A 19,942-nucleotide genomic window follows, 5' to 3' on the forward strand; every position below is an offset into this window, starting at 1 on the left:
AATGTTCGTAGTTCGATTTAACTTCATTGATAGTTACTTCGATTATTTGCCCACAATATCCACTAATTCTTGCCGCAGGCTATGTACGATCATTCTGTTATCGAGAAAGTTAGAATCGCGGGACGTGCGATTTTATTCCATTACGCCACTCCCACGTGAAATTTACTACGAAGAAGAGTCCCTACTTATTTCTTCTCCGTTGACGCGATTGTTCCCTCTAATTACTTCGCCCTTTCTATTCTCCCGGTGTTCCAGCTACACGAGCGAGAACGTGGTATCGATTAAACTCGGCTCCCTGCTCTGCCTCTCTTTTTTCCGCTCTATGCCGTGTGTCGGTGGTACACGCTGGTTCTTAGTCGAGTCGTTTTCGTTAGAACCACGGCTCCGTAGCCACAACGTCGACAACGATTTTCAACGACTTATACCAGTAGCCGCGTAGGAAAAGAAGCTGTTGGGTTGTTGCGAGGCTCGCGTCTACAGACGAGAACGATGACTTCCTCCATGAGGGGTTTCGATTCAATGGGGTCGCGATGATCCGACAATGGAGCCGAGTTTGGACGAGGGAAAGAACTTCCATAAGGGGTTTTCTGGAGGGATCTCCAAGCGAAATAACGAGTCACGCTCGCCCGGTGGCACGATCCACCGGTGCCGGCGAAAAAGAGAACGGGGTGAGGCGGATTCAGGGAGGGCAGCGTCCGGAGGTGAAAAGAAAGAAAAGGGAAGAGGAAAAACGAGGAGACGTGTGACAATCTTATTGTCGTTTCTGTATCCGCAGAAAAGTCGTTTCTCCGCTGGCGCATCCAACAATGAGAGAACCGAACCTTCTCTTTCACCCTATACCCTTCTTCTTTGCTGCCACTTTCGTCTCGTCTATTTTTCTATCTCTTCTATGTACGTGTGTGTGTATGTGTGTTCGACTCGGCCAGCCCGTCCGTCAGAGTCCCTCGACGCGCAAAAAGCAGTTAAAGCGATTAAAGTCCCCGAAAGCTCGGCGAGAGGCGAAGCGCGATAGAAAGCCTTGCGAGTTCTTTGCCGGGTGCTCTTCCCCCTTTTTCTACCTCCTGCCCTCTACCTCCATCTTCACCGCCTGGGACCGAGAACAGGAGCCAGGAGGAGGGACGTTGGGGGCTGGGATATTGCGACTCGTGCTGGAATTGCCCCGGGCAATTGCACCGGAATCTAACTTCCATTCGAACTTATTATTTGAACAGGGGTAGCGGACCGGCATGGCACTCGGATGGCTTAACGCTCCTCCGCTTCCGGTTCACCCTTCCCTTACCTCTAATCCACCATCCACTCTTTTTCTCGTCTTACGATCGATGTCAGACGCGATCGATAGACCGTGAAATGCTTCCATATCGGTACCAAGCGAATGGAGATTCGGATATTACACACTTGGAAATTTAGATGTCTCTACATACCCGCTGTCTTAAAGTACAGAATCAGAAATAATTCTGTAATTAAGATAGAAATCGATATTTGAATAGATTGACTTTATTTATTATCATTGATTGAAATAAGTCTCGCAATAAATAAATAAGTCTTGCATGGATCTGCTTTTATCTCTGATAGTAAAATGTGTTTGGAATAGTAGGTTTCTGGTTTTTGTTTAGATTCATTATTCCATTTGGTTCCTAAGTGGTTATCCTGAACTTTCAAAGACGAGTATAGGAGACGAAGTAGTTTACGAATAGCAATAGAAAGGAATCTGTTTCGAGTTTCACGATGGGGTGCTAAGGATCTAGGTCCGACATCTACGCGGTAGGTCGTAAGAGTGCTTGACAAGACACAGAGGTTCCTCCCGTATTTATACGATCTTAAGGAGCGTGTAAGCCTAAGCACCCATTCACTACGATCTGTCCTACTACAACACTAGTACTACGTAGATATCATAAAGTTTTCGATCTTCACCTTTTGTAAGATCTAAGAGGAATCTACTTTGAAATTTTTCAAACTCAGTTTACTCTCATAATGGGTTCTTAAAGTACTCCGCAAATTAACCTCCAGTGTAACACGTGGGTTAAATGTTGTATATAACACAGTATAAATATTTATTCCCTGTAAATGAACGTATTTTTCATATTCGATACGAGAAGTGCAGTGGACATTGACGATAAAGAGATAATTATGTTCTAAACAATTTTGATGTTTCTCATTTTATTACACCTTCGAACAGATAGATCGATAAAGTCACTCGAGCAACTAATTCTCGAATCATCTTGTAACCAAGTATCAACACATTTTCGCCCCTATCATTAACTCGATACATCGACGGCCGTGTCCCGGCTGATCCAACGAAACCGCCCGACGAAATCTCGATGAAGTCGCGGCAACGAAGCATATGATCAAGGTCGTGCGCTAATAATCCCGTGGCCAACCCGATCGTGAAAGGCAAACCGAGCAAGGGTCAAGGATTAAATCTCGCGTCGCGCGCCTCACAGCGAAATCTCCGAACCGGAAGAGCAATTACTACTGATTGACCTGTTCGCGTGGTGCTCGCCAGCCGAACCGTGTAACGGGATTAATAAAGGCCTCGAACGTTTACAATGTGGCCGCAAGGGCAAGGGGAAGGAAGCTCCTCTCGGAAACGTAGAGGGGAAGCGAAGGCACGTGCTTTCCAAGTTATCCCGAGTTTCACGCTAGTGAACGACCGCTTTCTCGATTTTTAACCGGTGCTAATTGCTCGAGCAACAACACGCGCCACGGTAAATTAAGAAGCGAACGCGCGGTTAATCGAGAACACGCTTTTGTCGACTAATGCTCTCGAGCTTAGCGGCGGCTAATTGGCCGCGGGACACAATACCCTTCGTCTCGACTCTCGTGTGCAAGTGGGAAACGAGCTGCGGTTTCGACGAACGTTCGTGTCGGTTAATAGCGTAAACACGTGATCGAAACGAATCGATGGAACATCAGCCGCGTGTTTCAGCATACTGCGAGATGTTTGATTGCGATAAAATGAAAGCGAATTTTTTTACGTTAATGCACGAAGGTTCGAACGAAACGGAGGGAACGAACGCACAAAGGATACGCTTATCCATCGACGATCGAACGATATCTGGCTGGTAAGCGAAACGTCGATCTATATAATCACCGGACGCGGAAACTCCTTTTTCTTTTTCTTCTTCTACCTCTTCTATTTTTTCCCCTGCTTCACTCTCCCCCCCCCCCCTTTCTCTTGCTCGATTCTCCACCGTGCTTTCGTTAGGTTCCTTTTTAATCGCTGTCGCAGCTCGCTCGCAGAACGACGCGGTAATTGGACTGGATCGTAGTCACAAAGTCGATAACCCGGCGTAATTGAATCCGTAAGCAGACTGTCGATCAACGGAGTCCCCGAGAAAGCAGCCCCAGTTCGGCTCGATGAATGAGAATGCCGGTTCGGTTTTGCAGCTGGCAGCAAAGGAAGAGATGAAAAGTTCGCCTAGGAGTAGCTGTTCCTGTTCACGGGATCGGCCGTTCGTCGTGATTTTTCGTTTAATCGCTCGGCTGCGTCGCCCCGGAAATTTCCTACCGTATGACGTGTAACAACGAGGGGCGTGAATGCAGGAAGAACACACGCGGAAAGGGGATCTAGCCCACGTGATCTCGCTGCGAGATAAAATTGTGCCGCACAAAAGGGAACCAGCTTTTATGCGACCGCGCTTGCAAACATCGAAAAGATACGTCTTCATTTTCCGGAACAAATGCGGTCCGCGTTCTCGTTTCGATGTACACCCTTCGCCCGTTGTTCTATCGAATGTAACTGTTGTATATATATTTATATACACATACCTTTTTTGTTTTGTTTTTCTTTTTTGGCATTTTTATCGTCGACTTTCCATCTCGTCAGAGTCGCTTTTCCGTGAAATTTAACGCGAGCGTTCGCCGAAATAGCTCACGCATCGCTGCTCGACTCTTGCGGAATGAACTTGGAATTCGCGAATACGTGCGGTGCTCGTGAATAATACGACCCCTAAGCCTTTGCTAAGTTTTTCACCGCTATTCCATGTAATCGTTCTCTATTTCATGAAATTTCAAATCGAATGACCAAAGGTTACGCGCATAGTGATGGTTGTTTGAGTTATTGATAAGCTGGACGCTGTTTGAAAATTGACGAATCCTTTATCTAAGGCTTGGGTGAACCTAAAATACAACTAGAAGATAGAATGTCGACTTATCGGGAGATTCTATTTAATATCTTGTTCAACACGTCCTATTTCGAAGAAGACTAAATTACCACGTTAAAACCACGAATGGACAAATTTTTACTTGCCCGTTAAGAGAGAAATCTAAATGTCTTCTGTTATATTTTTAAATTACGATTGTGAATATGAAATACACAACAAAGGTATTACAATAGTGTTTCTATTCTATGCTTAATTCACGATCTCCAGGATTATCATACACATTATTCTATGTTGAATAGTGCATTTCGCAATTTTGGCATAAAAGGACCGACGTTTCACTAAATATCATATATCTCCCCTAAAATCTTCAACATGCCCCCAAACCCGTTACGATTTGCCCGAATTGTAGAATAGCAGAACCTCGTGAAATAAATACATTCAAAACCCTCCAGATCCCGGATCAAAAAATCATTCCAGTCAAATAGCGTACCGGTCACCGTACGAGCTGGCGTAAGTCCGCCCCTCGATTCGTATAATCCGGACCGTGTCATGCCGGAAATTTCTCTCCATATGACGCATAATGTGGGACATACGGTCTGGAGGGGGATCGAGCACCGGGCTTTGTGGTCGCTGCGGAGCGAGATAAAACTGCCTCATGATACAACGATTCCACCGCGACAACCTTCGTGCATCGGAGAGAGAATTTCTCTGCGGCGTGCAAAGGGGTCGAAGAGGGCGAGAGAGGAAGAACGGTAGCTGGCGGTGTCTCGATTCCTCTTTCCCTTTCACGATTCTTCTGGCCGCCTCCCTCGCTGGTGAGCACAGTAGAGACGAAATGAAAACGTTCGCCCGAACAGAATAATTCATTGTCCTGCTGAAACCGGCAGTGCTTCACGCTTGTTTGGGGAGTGGATTCATCTGGTTCGAGGCAGCAGCAGCAGCAGCAGCAGCAACAGCGCTCCTCCACGGAGAAGAGACGGGCCGAAGCGCGTCCGGATAATTCAGCCGTAGCTGCGTCTACCGTTTGTTTTGAATTCTTAAAGCGCAGCGCCATGACAGCCTTCATTGTTCCACCTTCGTCCCCGTCGCGATCGTCGTCGGTATACGAGCGATTGTGGCGCACATTCTCTGCGGAAACCGAGACGAAATTGATTCCGTGCATCGCGAACAGTCGCGTGCTCGCGGCTATTCAACGGCCACGACTCCAGAAACTAGAAGTAGGATCGCGATTGTTTCATACGAAACGATGTAGATATCCTTTTTGAGTACGACGTTGGCGGATTTCTTCGAAGGGAGGCCTCGTCGACCACGTACGCTGGAAACGTATACTCGAATCGATACAAGAAACGAGTTGGTTGTACGTATTTACGGTAGGTCGATCAAACTCGCACGATTGGCAGTAGCGTAGGTGAAAAAGAGCCGAAGAGAGAAAGCAGGACGTGTAGGCCGTGAGTGTATACGTACAACCACGGGAAAAGTAGACAATGAACGTGGAGTAGGGTAAAAGGGAATATGAGAGTGAAATGGAATACGAAATGAAGGGAGGCTTCTTGTGTCCGTGTCGTGTTGTCCGTCAAGGTGGTGGTTGCCACCTCGTTCCCACTCTACGGGCTACGGCCTACCTCTGGTCATATATACCTTCCTTTTCGTTTCATCTACACCACACACGACTCGCCCTTCTCCCTTCCCTCCCACCGCACACCCTCGACCACCTCTCGACCCACCACGGCACGCGTTGTATGTCCGGCTCCGGGTCCCTTTACTTTCACGTTTTTGTATGCGGGGTGAGCAGCCCCGCCGCACAGTGGCCAGTGCTCGAAAGGGAGAAGACGAGAGAAGCAGAGAAAGCTGAAAGGGGGAGAGGATCGTGTGGCCAGGCGAGCGGGTCCAGGGGCGAGAGTGAAATCCTCAAAAGGCACAAAGGACGCCCGCATGCATTAAAGGGTAACAATTCCTTCACGACAGAGGCCGATTCTACGTGGTCTGACGTTTGGAAATTCGTCTGCCTGTTGGCCACGCGACCCATCGACTTTTTTTCCAACCGTTTCTTCTCCTTTTTCACGCTGCTTTTTCCTCGCTCCTTTTTTAGAGCTTCCCTCATACGGATAACGTTCATTTTATCCAACAGTAGGACGACGTATATAGGTGTGCGAACAGACGGACCTGCATGCTAATTTCACGCTAGACCTGGTCCCTTTGTCCTTCCCTTGCCCGAGAATGACGAATTATGGCACTTGGGAAACGTGAAAATGGAGAAGAACGTATGCGCCTCTGTGCCTCGGAGGATATCTCGTTAGGAGAGATTCTGCCACGAATCTCGGACGCATACACAAGGTTTTTAGATGTATATACCGATTACCGGGTTTTTCTACCTCCTTCTACGGTTCCTGAGTAAAATAACAAAAGTCTGCTGCTGCCAAGGCAGGGAACGTAGAACGAAAGATTTCGACGTTAAAAAGCCAAGTTATTTAAAATCTCCAATAGAACATAATTCCCAAAGAACCGGCTTTGAAAATGACTTAGTTCGAATCTACCTTTTCTTGTTAAAAAAGTTACTTCTTTAAAATACGAGAATGTTATACAATCTTAACGAAGTTACTATGCCTGTTAATTTATGCAGAGGCGAGATCGTTCAATTTTAAAAGAACAAAGCTTTGCTAGTTAACAAGACGAGTATGTCATTAGAATGCAAAATACGTAGGAACCCGATTTTTTAGTAATCGGTGGAAAAAATCGAGCAAATGTTCGAATCTACTTTTTTCAAAAAAGAACACATATCCTTTTAGCATCTTATTTACAAATGTTGAGATTGACTGATTGAAGAACGAGGGGATAAATTTGTAATAGAAAAGTACATTGAAATAAGTAAGGTATAATTATAAGTATAATGTATAAGTTTATACTGATTCAGATCCTTACTCCCTTAGTGTTACTAGACAATGGAATGATAGGGAGCACGTTCATATATTTATAGCAAAAGGACATTACCAAAAGAGTTAAGCTTATAGCTTTGGCTAGAGGCTACAGGGAACATAAATAGAAATCTGTTTATTAGTTTCTTTGCTCCTAGACCTTGCAACCCAAAACATAATGTATACTCAAGGATACAATAATATGCACCGCTCCTTATTTAGAATATTTCTGCGTAATAGCAATCTCCAGGTCACGGATATACATAAATAAAGATGTAGAGTTTTTCTTGAAGTAGTTACTTCAACAAAAAGAAATATCCTTTCTACAGGATATAGAAATAACATGTGGGTGACTGTCTATTCTATATAATTTTACAGACTGAGATTTCCTATAAATCTGTAAACATCCTCAGATGTTCCTTATCAGTAAGAACCAGTAGCATTTCGCTCAACTAATTATTTCTCTTGCCAGCACCAGTTTGACGGGCAATTAATGACGTCCTTGGGATCCCTAACGGTTCACTGTACGGATCCTTAACCACGCATATCTTCGAATCCTCACGAGAAATCGATGTTTGCGCTTAAGCTCACGCACGATCGTACCAGGGAATTGATTGCAGCTTATGGATAACGTTTAGAGGCTGTATCTGCGTGAAGACGACCGGCCCTATAAAGTCACCACACCGGAAATTATAACTCGGATGCCGCGGCGGGCCGCGTAAAACGCCCCCTTTTACGAAATAATTTACCAGCCTGACTCGTTAGCGGGGCATTCAAAGTGAGACGCAAAGGAAGAGCCTTGTTAGCCACGCGTATGCTCGCCCTCGTCTTCGTTTTCTCTCTCTTTATATTTCTCCCCCTCTTCACCATTCAGTCGTTCCTCCGGGCGATCCACGATTTTTCGGTGAAACCGCGACCGATCTCCCCCATCCTTTCACAACGTCTAATTGATGCGTCGCGATTTACATAAAGTGTCGGTCGAGCCAGCCAGCTGTTGACACCTTGGAAAAATTTTAATGTTCTCCTACCAATATATTCGTTGATAAAGTGGGCAATATGTTCGCAGTTTTACTTCTGGCTAACGGAGAAATATCATTCGAGTTTTGGAACCCTTCGGTGAGCCGCTGGCGGGCCTCTGCGTTTAAAGCGGGGAATATGGATCGTATGATACAGAGATAACTTTATTTCGTATGGCTTGCATAGGTGGTAGCGAGATACAGCCTCGTAAAAATTCGCGCGCGGTTAATACGAATAATTATTGCTCCAGACTGTTGCTTCAGGGCAGTGTGATTCTTGAAACTTTGCAGAGGAAATTATTAAGGTTATGCTGCAGTTTCAGAAATGAGATTCAAAATCCGGTAAAAATATTCTTACTTAATTCTTAGCATATCACGATGAGATCATTAACACGTAATAAATAATATTTTATAGAGAAGAAAACATATGATTTCCGATAGACATTTCAAGAACGCGATAATAGAAATTAATACAGTCATAGCAAGAACCTGGAAATCTCTTAAGAACTTCTTCTCGTAAAGAACATCGATCCACTTTAATATGCTAAAGACTAAGATTTCGTTTAACCCCCTAGCCAATTTCTTGGATATAATAATTTCTTCGTTTTTCTTTATTATTTATTTATTCGTAAGAACCAAAACCATCGTAATTGAAATTGATTCATCTCCATTAATTTTTTAATTACACGATTACAGACGCTTCTGATTGACAGATTAAACATTATTTCAACAAATTCTACTCTTTTTCCTCAGAAAAGGATTCCTGAAAGGACTGTTCTTGCTGAAAGGATTATAAAAATCCACGAATGGGTGAAACTACCCTCGATCGTTGAAAACAGGGGTGGTTTAATCGCGGCCAGGCAGATACATTGCTATTCCGTGATCGTTTGAAATTTTACAGGGCAACCCGTAACGCATTCGAGCACGGGTGGCGGCTCTAACTTCGAAGTGGCAGCTTGGCTAAAAGCTTTCCGCAATTTTCGAAACGATTATGATTTCACGAATGGTAATGAGGTCAGGACCGAACGCATTACCCCGGCTAACCTCCCTGGCTATTCCAGCTCTGGAGTCACGACAGTTTAATTAATTTATTGACCGGACTTTTCTCGTTATGGGACAAGTCCGTCGCGCGACGGACTCCGACTGTTTAGCAAACACGAAAGCGCACGTTCTCAAGTAATTACCCGGTACCGCGTGATTTACGGTTATGCTGCCGCGTCAGTCCGCGTATGCGTTTCTCAAACATCTCACGATCATGCTCTCGAACGTGGAAAATGGATATCCGACATCGACGAACCTTCTCCGTGCCAAAGGAAAAGGGCTCGAAACGCTGAAGCGTTTCATTTCTGACAGATGATTCTCGTCCACGATTGGTCGTCGCGATTAAAGTGCAATTTGCAACAGAAATAGTTTGTAATAATCCTATCGAACCCTAGGGCTGCACGCGGAGAGAGAGAAGAAAGGAGATGATTTAGTGCTGTCGTAAAGTTGGTACAAAGGAAACATCGAACCATGCCTGTAAAGTAACCCTGACTTTTACGCGATTCAAGGATGTAAAGCGGCCAAATGAAAAGAATTTAATGGAAGAAAAAAGCTGGGGCATTCTGCTTCTTCGTTTAATCACCTGTAACACCTGTTCTTACTCCCGTCGGAAATATATGGCTCGTGAAAGCCGTTCGTCCAGTTTGTTCAATGAAATCGTTGAAACGAGGCCGGAGGGGGAGATTCTGGTGGGGAAACGTAATGGCGAAATTGTTCCTTGATATTTTCATGATGCATAAAATTAAAAATTAGAATTTTTACTATCGTCTACACGGGCAAATCAAAGTTATAAAAAGTTTTACTATTTCTTAATATTCATTGCCTCTTCTACTTACAACCAAAACCTTTGACCAATTCTCTCTTAAATAAACTCATTCGCATTAAAATTCACGAGCCAAATGTTCCGCAGGAATAAGCACAGCCATATCCTCTGCATTCATCACCGATCAAGGTCAATTTTCCTGGTCGGTTCACCTTCAGTGAGATTCGGGTCAGCGTCGAAGCACCGTGCCAAGATCCAGCCTTAACTCTTGGCCCCGTCTATTTCGCCAATAATCGAATTCTGGCTGATAGAACGCGATATACATTCCCGTCTCATGCATCTTGCCACATATTCGCTGCTTCGACGTCGCGTCTCAGTCGTTCGTTTCTCGCGGGTCATTCGAGTTGAGATGGATTTCAATTTCCCTTCTTTCATTTCTCGCTTTTACAAACGATAGAAGAAGAAGAAGAAGAAGAAGAAGAAGAAGAAGAAGAAGAAGAAGGAGAAAACGCGATAGAAGGGAATCGAACCGAGAGAGAATTGAAAGATGAAAGGAGATGGGGTGGCAGGGTGTCGCGGATAAACGATCTAGATAGCGGACTTTATGGTTCCGCGGGATTACCGGGGTTCGTTGCATAAATTTCACCGACGGATATAATGTAAAGCTAATACGCTGGTTATTCCAGCTGAGGCGGTGGGGGATATTCGTAACGCTTGTGCAGGGTTGGCGAACGTCGTGGGACAAGGAGGAGAAAAGAACGAAAGGGAAAGGGAAAGGAACGGGCGGAGACAGCGCGAGGACGAGCGGCTTCGGAGAACGCCTGGGAATAGTAAATTTTCGTTACAACGCGGCATCGTTATTAGCATACAAGTATTTAGAATGAATTATTGGCCGGTTCGCTTATCCCCATGGGTGGATATATTCGGTACAACCTCGACTCCACTTTCTCTCTCTCTCTCTCTCTCCCTCTCTCCAACGTCAGGTGTATCCCACAGGAGGCAGCATTATATCTTGCATATTTTATCCCGTACCGTTGGTCCTTCTTCTTGCAACACGCTTTTCTTCAAGGAACGCAACAACGGAAGGTAGGCTGCTGGAGGTCAGGAAGAAAGGGATCAACTGTACTATCATTTAAAATTGAAGATGACGGTGCACGGTGAACTATTTGAACTCTCTTTGCTTCGTGTACCTTTGTACGTGGTTTGTTTCGAAAGTAATAGGATTACTTTATATCTAATATCGATACTTGGTTTGTGAATCTTTTTATATTTACGTATTTCGCTTACATATTATATTTCTTAATCGATTTAATTAATACTTCATCTTGATTTTATATTCTTTTTCGATAAAAATGATCTACTGTCGAATCTTTAGCTACAAAGGAATTATCCTCGTACGTGACAAAGAGAGATCCTCAATCTTATACTACTGAAGAACAAGCCTTTTAAAATGAAAACTGCTAACCTGGAAAATTCAGGAAATAATAAATAACTTCTCATTCGCTTAACTCTTTTAAAACGATCATTTTTTTCTTCAGAATGTAATCTAAAAATATTTTAATAAATAGGGTCGCATTATTTTTTAGACGGATCAAGTATACACCATAGAACACTGTCTTCCTTCTTCTCCGTTCTTATCTTATCACATCATCTTTTGGGAGTTGTTAGGTCTAAGCTAAGCTATTCGGATTTACGATCGACTCAGCTGGATCAAAGAATCGATTGCTTATAGCTGTAGAAGGAATCGTTGCTGTACACCCAGGACTCTGATCAAGCGTGTAGGTCGCCGGATACTGGCCTTGACAAACGATCGGCTAGCAGAAATCACCGCTAATTGTCACGCTCGCGACTGGCAACCCTTTTCCCCGCGATATTCGACGAGTAAACCGCATTTGCGGTCAACCCCTCGGTCCTGGCATTCTTACTTTATTAAGCGAGAGTTATGCCCCCGGGTCTCGTTCGCGATCTCTTGATGTCGGACTGAGGGTCATAATCGAGTCTCATTCAGAAAACTCTAACGAGGGGAATAAAAAACCGGACGTCTCACTCGTTTCACTTAGAGATTGATTTTTGTGTACATTGATAAATAAAGCTGCGGTTCTTCGTCTTAAACTTCATTGAAATTTTGCAACAAAGTATTCTTTGCAATGAGAGGTGTAGGTACGTAACAACTTTTCAAAGGCTACATTTTCAATGCTACTTTTTCAAAACATAAAAGAAGAAGCGAAAATAAAATATAGAGACAGCTTCTTTTTTACAATACAAATAATTTTCATGTACACTGCTCGAAATAATTAAAGCATCTTTTTCCGTGTCAATTTTTCTGCACTTTGATTTTAATATCCATCCTTACATCTGTACATTGTTCTTCAATAATTATCTAAAATCGTGCTTTTGTCACAGGATCATAGATTTCAGGTTTAGCTGTGCTCTGAAAAGCTAAGCTCTGAAGATGAAGAATGTTTGCGAAACGTCGGGACAAAGCGCAACGTATAGATAAAAGCATCATTGAAATCCGAAGAACGTCGAATACACCTGATCGTCGTGAAAGTTTAAAATCTAAAATCATCTTAATGTCGATCCTTATCATAATATTACGCTATTAGTTATTAACTACTAAATTACAGCGAAGTATCTAAATCCTCGACAAGCACGCGAAACCTTCGTTGGACGCACGAGCAATTTAAGACCACGGACCACCGAGCTGATCTCTCCCATCAATTTTCAATTTCGTTCGGTGCTGACACGCATCGCGTCCGATCCTCTCCATCCTCGTTCTCCATCCACGTTTTCGCTCGCTTTTCCGCGTCTCTTCGCTCCATGGCAAATCAACTGCCGCCGCAGCACGATGCAATTAGAAAGCCATTATAATCCGCGGAGCGTGTGTGCGCGCTGCCGTCGCGCAATGAACGCGCGGACAGGGGCCGAATTCCCGTGGAGTTTCTACACACCTTCTGTCGGGGCTAGATGGATGTCCGGCAATCAGGTGCACAGACCCCCAACTGCCTTTGAATTCGTCCGTGCGGCAGCTGCCTGATATATTCTCGTTGACGCGGGACCATCATCGTGGCCACGGGCCGCCCGCTGCTTCGTTTTCGTGTTTCAACGTCGAAAAGCGGCCGGGAAAGGAGCCGAGAGATTCGACCACGCGTCACTGGACCGTAGATTTTTTCGGAAATTGACCGTGAACGATTTACGCCTAGCGTAGCTAGTGATGCGTGCGAGATACCGACACCCCGTCGAGAAGCTACTCTTCTCGTCCCTTGACAACTTCGCGCCCCTGTGTCAGAAGTTGCACAATTTTTCGAAAGTGTACGTGCTGTTAGCCCCTGTTAGGTCGTCGAGAGGAAGGGTTTGTTTCTTTCACTGGTAAAGTGAACGAAGAGAAAGTCTCAAGCAGGGAAGACCATAGTTGATGTATGAATTTATTGCGTCTTTACTTATCGTTAAATTGCGATTTTTATGCATCTATGAGGAAATCGAATGTGCAAAACTGTATAGGAAGTACACAAAAGTACGTATGAAGTATGTAAAGAGATACTGATTGTAATTTTTAATATGTTAAACAAATATTTAAGATCTATTTCTTTGGATGTATTGTCTCCTATCGTACAAATTGTTGTTATTGTTTGAAAGAGTTATATCGAACAGTGTAAGGAATCTCAAACACATGATCGATAGAGTGTAATTCAAGATATATGCGTTTCAACAGAGATCGAATATCTTTGATCGGTTCTAATCGTCATATTAAATACAATTACTAATAGGTGACTTTATGTGTTCAACAATGTTACAAAATCATAATGATCTTTATAAAGATCAGTAGTGGTACTTGATGTACCAGCACATCATTCATAAAAATCAATATTAAAGATTCAATTAATTTAACGATTCATAAACGAAACTAATTAACGAAAAACTAAATGTAATCATCGTAAAATAAACGTACAGGGTGCTTATTACGAACGTCGAATGAACCGAGTAGCAACTAAAAGTCCGAATAAATCGACCGGATGACACGCGTATATCTGCCAAGCGTTGTAAGAAATCGAACACACAGAGGACTCGCAAACATACACCCCAGCCTTCCTGTAAGACGCGGAAGATTTACGCGGCCAATTGTTGGCCCGCTTGTCATTTCGAGCGTCGAGGAAGGAAATGTAGCCGAAAGAAGTTATGGCGTCCAGACGTCTCGAGGGTGGTTCTAGCCGGTAGCGAAGGAACGCGAGATTTTTCGGAAATTGACCGTAAACGACCGGGTCAATTTACGCTCTCCGAGGAAAGTGACGGCTCGGTTCTCTTCAATCGATTCCGGGGATCTACGCCGCCCTTAAAGGGTGGTGGAAAAATGGGAATTTAAACGACCTCTGCCACGCGAAGCTTTCTAGAATCTTAATTGGAGCCGAAGACAAAGGAGTGGCTGGCACAAAGAGTTAAATCGCGCTCTTTCTGCCGCGACGTCAGAGGAGAAAAAAGACGTTTCAGAAATATTCCACGTTTTAAATCATCGGATCGATTTAAAAAATAAACGAACGTTGTTCAACAACGTTGACGAAATGTCGGTGGCTTTGCGAGTCGATTCGCGATTGTTAAACGTCGGGCAACTTTCGAAATCGTTGAAAATTCATGAGCGTCGGATACGCGCGGTCGAACGCGAATTTCATCGAGCCACAGTAAATTCGCCGGCTACGAGTCAACGATCATTTCCAAGAAGTTAATATTCAAAATGAACATTAACAGGGGGGTCCAGGGCTACCGTTAATCTTCGATGGCATGTGGGACCACTCACGGTGCGCCGCAGGTCGCTTTATCGCGTACGCGTTAATTATGCAAATGAATAATTAGCATTTCGATTATTTCGACGACGCCACCCACGCTAGCCGTCTGGAATCTCGGCGATTCGACTGTAAGCAAATTCATTGGCTACTCTTCGATGAAGGGTTGCGCTCCTTACTTTCCTCGCGTGCTTTTGCTTGGAACTTGCAACTCAAACACGATTTAACTGAAACGAGTATACGCTTGTAAAAATTTTATCGAAGTTTTCAGCAGAAGTTCGATAAGTATGATAAATTTCGACGCGCGAAATCTTTGTTCGCTTGTCTTTCGATTGGTCGGTTGTTAAACAAGAATTCTTCGTACGAACGAAGCTTGTAATATCATCCTTTCACGATGAAGGTATCACAACACGAAGGGAGGGACTGAACACGTATGATGTCAAAAATGACAAAAGGTTAAATCAGATATTGTCGAATCGGAAGAGTATAATGGCAGAATTTACGAGGAACAATCGATTGGCTATAGGAATTTCATCGTGGCATGGGGACACCTGCAGCAGGTACCTGGGAATATTAAACATTGGTTCGAATTTGCCAATGGAGAGAGGGCTTCCACGAATCAATGTCGATTGATCAATGGAAAGCGAATCGACTCGACTGCAGAAATAAACTGTTAGTCTTATGAATATATTCATACCGAGTTCATCAATATTCAAAACCTACTTTCCTACGCTTAAATCCAACTGAAATCGGATGTGACCGGCTCTCAGACGCTCGTGCCCTGTCACGAGAACGAACGATTCATGGTTTCTCATCGTAAATCTTTACGATCTTTGGATTCGTGTCTTCCTTCTCGCGACGGCCACGAAAGATGAGATCCTGAAATCTATCAATTTCAATAACCTGACGCTGGTACTACATATTTCATCTTCTGACACATCCGCGATTTTCCCAGATTTCTCTGTATGCCTTAAATTCGAATTTCAGCGAAGAAACGAGGTACATTCGATTCGATTAGATCCATTCTGTCGGATCGTTCTACGCTACATTCACGCGTTCGTCGAAGGAATACTCAACGAGCGATCGTTCAATCGGATCGCGAATTCGGTTCCTTTGGACCATCTCCAATTCTCTGGCTCGTGACCCTTTCTCTTTCGTCTATCATTGCCTGTTGCGTCATTTTGCCAACTCCGAGGCCGGGACGTGAGAAGTATCCCGAGAAATCGTGGAAAGAAAGCATCGTTCGAGAGGCAAGGCACGTCTCGATCCGGGAGATTTACAGAGGTACCAGCAAATAGATCAGCTCGCTAATGGATGGTCGCTCCTTTTCGATATTACCTTTTTGCCCCCTCGAGCTCCGGGCAGGAAATTAGCAAGTCTTAAGAGATCCCTCCGTGTTAATCGTCGAGCTGATTTCTGCGGCGTCGCTCTCGGACAATTTGCCACGACGAAAATTTCATTTGTCCCGTTCCCTTTTGCGTGCCAACCGATCCAGTCGACCCCTTCGAGGGTCTCTTCTCGCTAATCCACCTTATTTCGTCTCGTCTCTATCATCTTTCACAGCCTCTATCTCTTTTCAACTTGCCCTCGAGAGTTTCCTCATTGGAGAACTTCGGGGACTCGAGCCAGGATAACATCGATTAATCCCGGCTCGTTCGGCCGAAAACCGTGAAAAACGTCACTCGACTCGGGCCCAGACGCGATGCCATGCAAGCTCGACTGACGTTGAATGAAGAACGAAATCAGATTTCAGCCGGCGGCCGTCGGCTTTCTAACAATAAGTCGGATTAAGGGTGGCTCGTCCTGGCGAACGCGGAACTCAGCCGAACAATGATACACTCTATGATCGAGATTATATACTCTTTCCTTTCTTTTTCGAGAGCCTTCTCCTCTTTTTGTATACTGGCGTTAAGAAGATTCTTTCGATTGGAAGAACACACTTTGGTGTTATAGGATTTGAAGGAACGGCACGAATTATCCTATGAAGATCGAAGAATAAAGAAGTCAATGTCTCATATGATATATCGTCGATATCGTTTCTTCTTTTTCTCCCTTTTCTTTCGGTAATAGGAAGGGTGAAACGGGGATAAAATTTTCAGGTAATTTAACGTAATCGTTTTATAGATCAATACGTTTTACCGGTTATATACTCGTGTCACATCGCACAATGAAAACTGTGGCTCGTCGTATCTTCGATCCGGCGCTCCGTTCACGTGGCGTATCCGCGTAACGTCAATCCGATAGCCGCGCGCGTCGCGAACCAAACGTTAAAGTAGGACATAACAAATAGCTCACCTTATCTACAATACCGCGTACTGCACGGACGTTGATCAGGCATAGAACGCGCACACACCAAACAGCACGTAAGAAATCATCGATCACAGCCAGGTCTTCTCTTCCCGCCTTTTCTTCTGCTTCAAATACAGAATACCTCACTTGCTTTCTCTCGTCGCACCTTGCAATACACGTTGCAATTACAAAAACGCACTATTACAAGGTCTATCGAACTAGTCACGTAAAATATATCCTACATCTCCTCAAAAAAAGCTAAAAACCAAAGTCAAAGAACTAAAGAAGAAAACTAAAACGAAACAATCCGACGTAAATAAGCACACGCGACCAATTTCCAGTCACCAAACTGAATCACTGACTATCTCCCTGCTCGTAACAGTGTCCGTCGCGACGATGGGTCCAGAGCAAGGTCCCCATTGAATAGCAGACACGTTTCGCGAGCCGTACGACCAAACGAAAACAACGTACCAAGCAACAACCGTACCGTCACGGCGCCACGGCACTAACTGACAGGCTGACGAGAACCTCCAGTTGCTCGAAGGAGTGAAGCGGCTGGGGCGACCGAACCGGAGGGGTAAGGGGACCCAGTTACCAGAGGCTTTCTCGCTCCGGCTAGAGGAACGTTCGGTTTGCTCGCGTTCAATCTCGCCGCGTCTCTCTTGCTCGCGTTCTATCGCCACCTAGTGGCGGTCTCGCAAACTCGTTCACGGGTACGGGCATCCACCTCCCCTTGACGAACACCAAGGCAATCCGGTGGGGGTGAAACGAGCACGTGGGGCAGCTAAAGAGGGAGGTCCGTGGCGCGTGAGCGTGGTGGGGGCCAGAGGCAAGGCCGGCTTGGGGGTGAGGTTGCAAAATATGTTGTAGAAATGGGGTGGCCGATGAATGCGGTCGCCCGTAGACTAGGGATTTTATTGATCTTTTTTCCACCCCACGCTCGAACCTAGAGGGGGTGGGTGTTTGGAAGGGAGAGGGGTAGCAGCGGCGCGTACACTCGCGCACGCTTAATTAAGCGGCCGGACTTACGTCCCGTATATACCTTCGCAGCACGCTTTACCACGCCGCGCCGGGACTCTCTCCGGTCATTCCGCGTTTCGACGATCGGCTGGAATCCCGGTCGACGAGCCCATCGATCGATTTGCGGCTAACTTCGAGCCCATTGAAATTAAACGGGCCGAACCGAGCTCTGGGCGGTCGTGTCGCCGCCGACGGGCCGTTCCTCGATTGAATTTCGAATAGGTCGCGCCTATCGCGATTACGATCTTATCATCTTGTCTGTACTTAACCTTCGTTTCGTGGATCTATTAAAGATTCATCATGTTGCAAGAGAAGTGTAATTTTTTGTCGCGATTAGTCATTAGTCTGTTTTATTCAATTTTTATTCCTAAAACACGAAGCTACCAATTGAAGAGTTTTCTAAGAAAAAAAGTCTATGGATTTATGGCATAATATATACATGCGGATTTATCTCTTTTATATTAAGAGAGAGGTTTTATCTCTTTTACTTAAATAGTCGAATTATTATACGAAGAACAAAGTTTATTACAAATCATTGTAATCTTCCATTTAAAAGTTTCCTTTGCAAGTATTATAATATTATGAAACTGCAATTAAAGCTTCTGACACGATTGTTTCTAGAAAGTACTCTATCGTTTGTGAAAAAATCTTTTACGCGTAAGAACTACCCTGTACAAGCGAATATAGTTTATTAATAATATAGGGGAACGAAAAACAACAAGGAGATATTAACGAGTTTGTTCGAAGCGGGATTCTTAATCCCTAACTGATCAATTCTCGAGGCGTCATCGTTCACCAGGATATATCGTTATCGCAACCCTAAAGGCCCATAAAATCGCGAGAATTGTGAGATATTGTGTCTTGTCACTTCCGAGCTTCGACTCGTTCGATCGTAGTGGGGGCAGCGCGAACCATCCAGATTCGGATTAATGTTTATGGCGCCCCAGAGTACATGGTGGAATCCCTTCTACCGGCAGCAGCGTATAACAACCTGACAAGTATTAAGAATCGATAGCAGCCTGCACGCCGAAGCGGCTTTATGACTTATCATCTTCACACTGAACGTCTCTCGTTGTGCTCGTTATTAAGGCGACGGTTGCCTAGTCGATAATTAACGTCACCTCGGAACGATTTTCTTACGACGTATCCGCGAAATTCATAAGCTAGTCGGTTTATGTACAACCGCTGAAAATTCTTTATGGTCCCTTATCGTGTTTAAGGCATCGTCGGAAGGTTTAGTATCCGTTTTATGATTATGGAAACAATAGGTTCGTAAGTTTGTATGAAATCGTAAGGATTTTTGGTATTTCAATGTGGAATAATTTACCAATCAATAATATTATTCGATTGATAATTTATAATTTATAGAGAGCAATATAAACAGTTGTTACTTTATGTCAAAGATTTGTAAATCTTAGTACTGATAACTTGAAATTTGTGACTTGTAAAATATGCCTAATAACGTTAGTTCAATCGCGCAAGAATATCCTACCGTGAGATAAAAATTAATTAAAAAGTCTATTGTAGATAGACGTTTTAACGAGGAAAGTCCATTGAACTATTCTAACGAATCTGGTTTATTACACCACGAAATGATCGAAATAATTAGAAGGATAAAACTAGTTTTGCGCCAGATGAAATCAGACCCCCTCGATCTGGCAGATTTCACGGTAGATCAAGCCGGCCACTGCTCGAGGAGTTAGAAACCGATCAACGAGTCCGTACCGCCCGCGCTCTGTCGATCACGAAATAAACACGATTAATCGTTTCAGACAACTCCGTTCCACGAAGTTCCGGTTGCTGTGGCGCGACGAGCCTTAAAGTGGATTTACTCGATCCGAATGTATTACCTGCCGCGTGGGGGTCGAGAAGCAGCCACTCCGGCTCAAAGAGTTCGTCGCCCGAGAGAGAGCGAAGGCTAATTAGCGATTCGATCACGGGGCATCCGATGCCAGGGAGACAACGTCGCCGCCTTCGCCTGGATTCCCTTTGATCCCCCGTCATCCCTGTTTCGTTCAATTCG

General features: G+C 44.4%; 1 protein-coding gene across 3 annotated transcripts in view; it reads right to left on the minus strand.

Annotated features, from left to right (window-relative positions):
* LOC126917106 (discoidin domain-containing receptor 2-like) overlaps positions 1–17,469 on the minus strand; it is a 134,653-nt gene extending 117,184 nt beyond the window's left edge. For 2 of the 3 annotated variants that reach the window (XM_050723587.1, XM_050723576.1), the window contains exon 1: positions 16,906–17,469. The gene's annotated coding sequence lies outside the window, so the exon portion shown is untranslated. The remainder of the gene's footprint in view (positions 1–16,905) is intronic. The other variant, XM_050723566.1, reaches the window with a different exon arrangement.
* Between the last annotated feature and the right edge of the window lie 2,473 nt (positions 17,470–19,942).

This window comes from Bombus affinis, chromosome 1, assembly GCF_024516045.1.
Source record: "Bombus affinis isolate iyBomAffi1 chromosome 1, iyBomAffi1.2, whole genome shotgun sequence".
NCBI lineage: Eukaryota > Metazoa > Arthropoda > Insecta > Hymenoptera > Apidae > Bombus > Bombus affinis.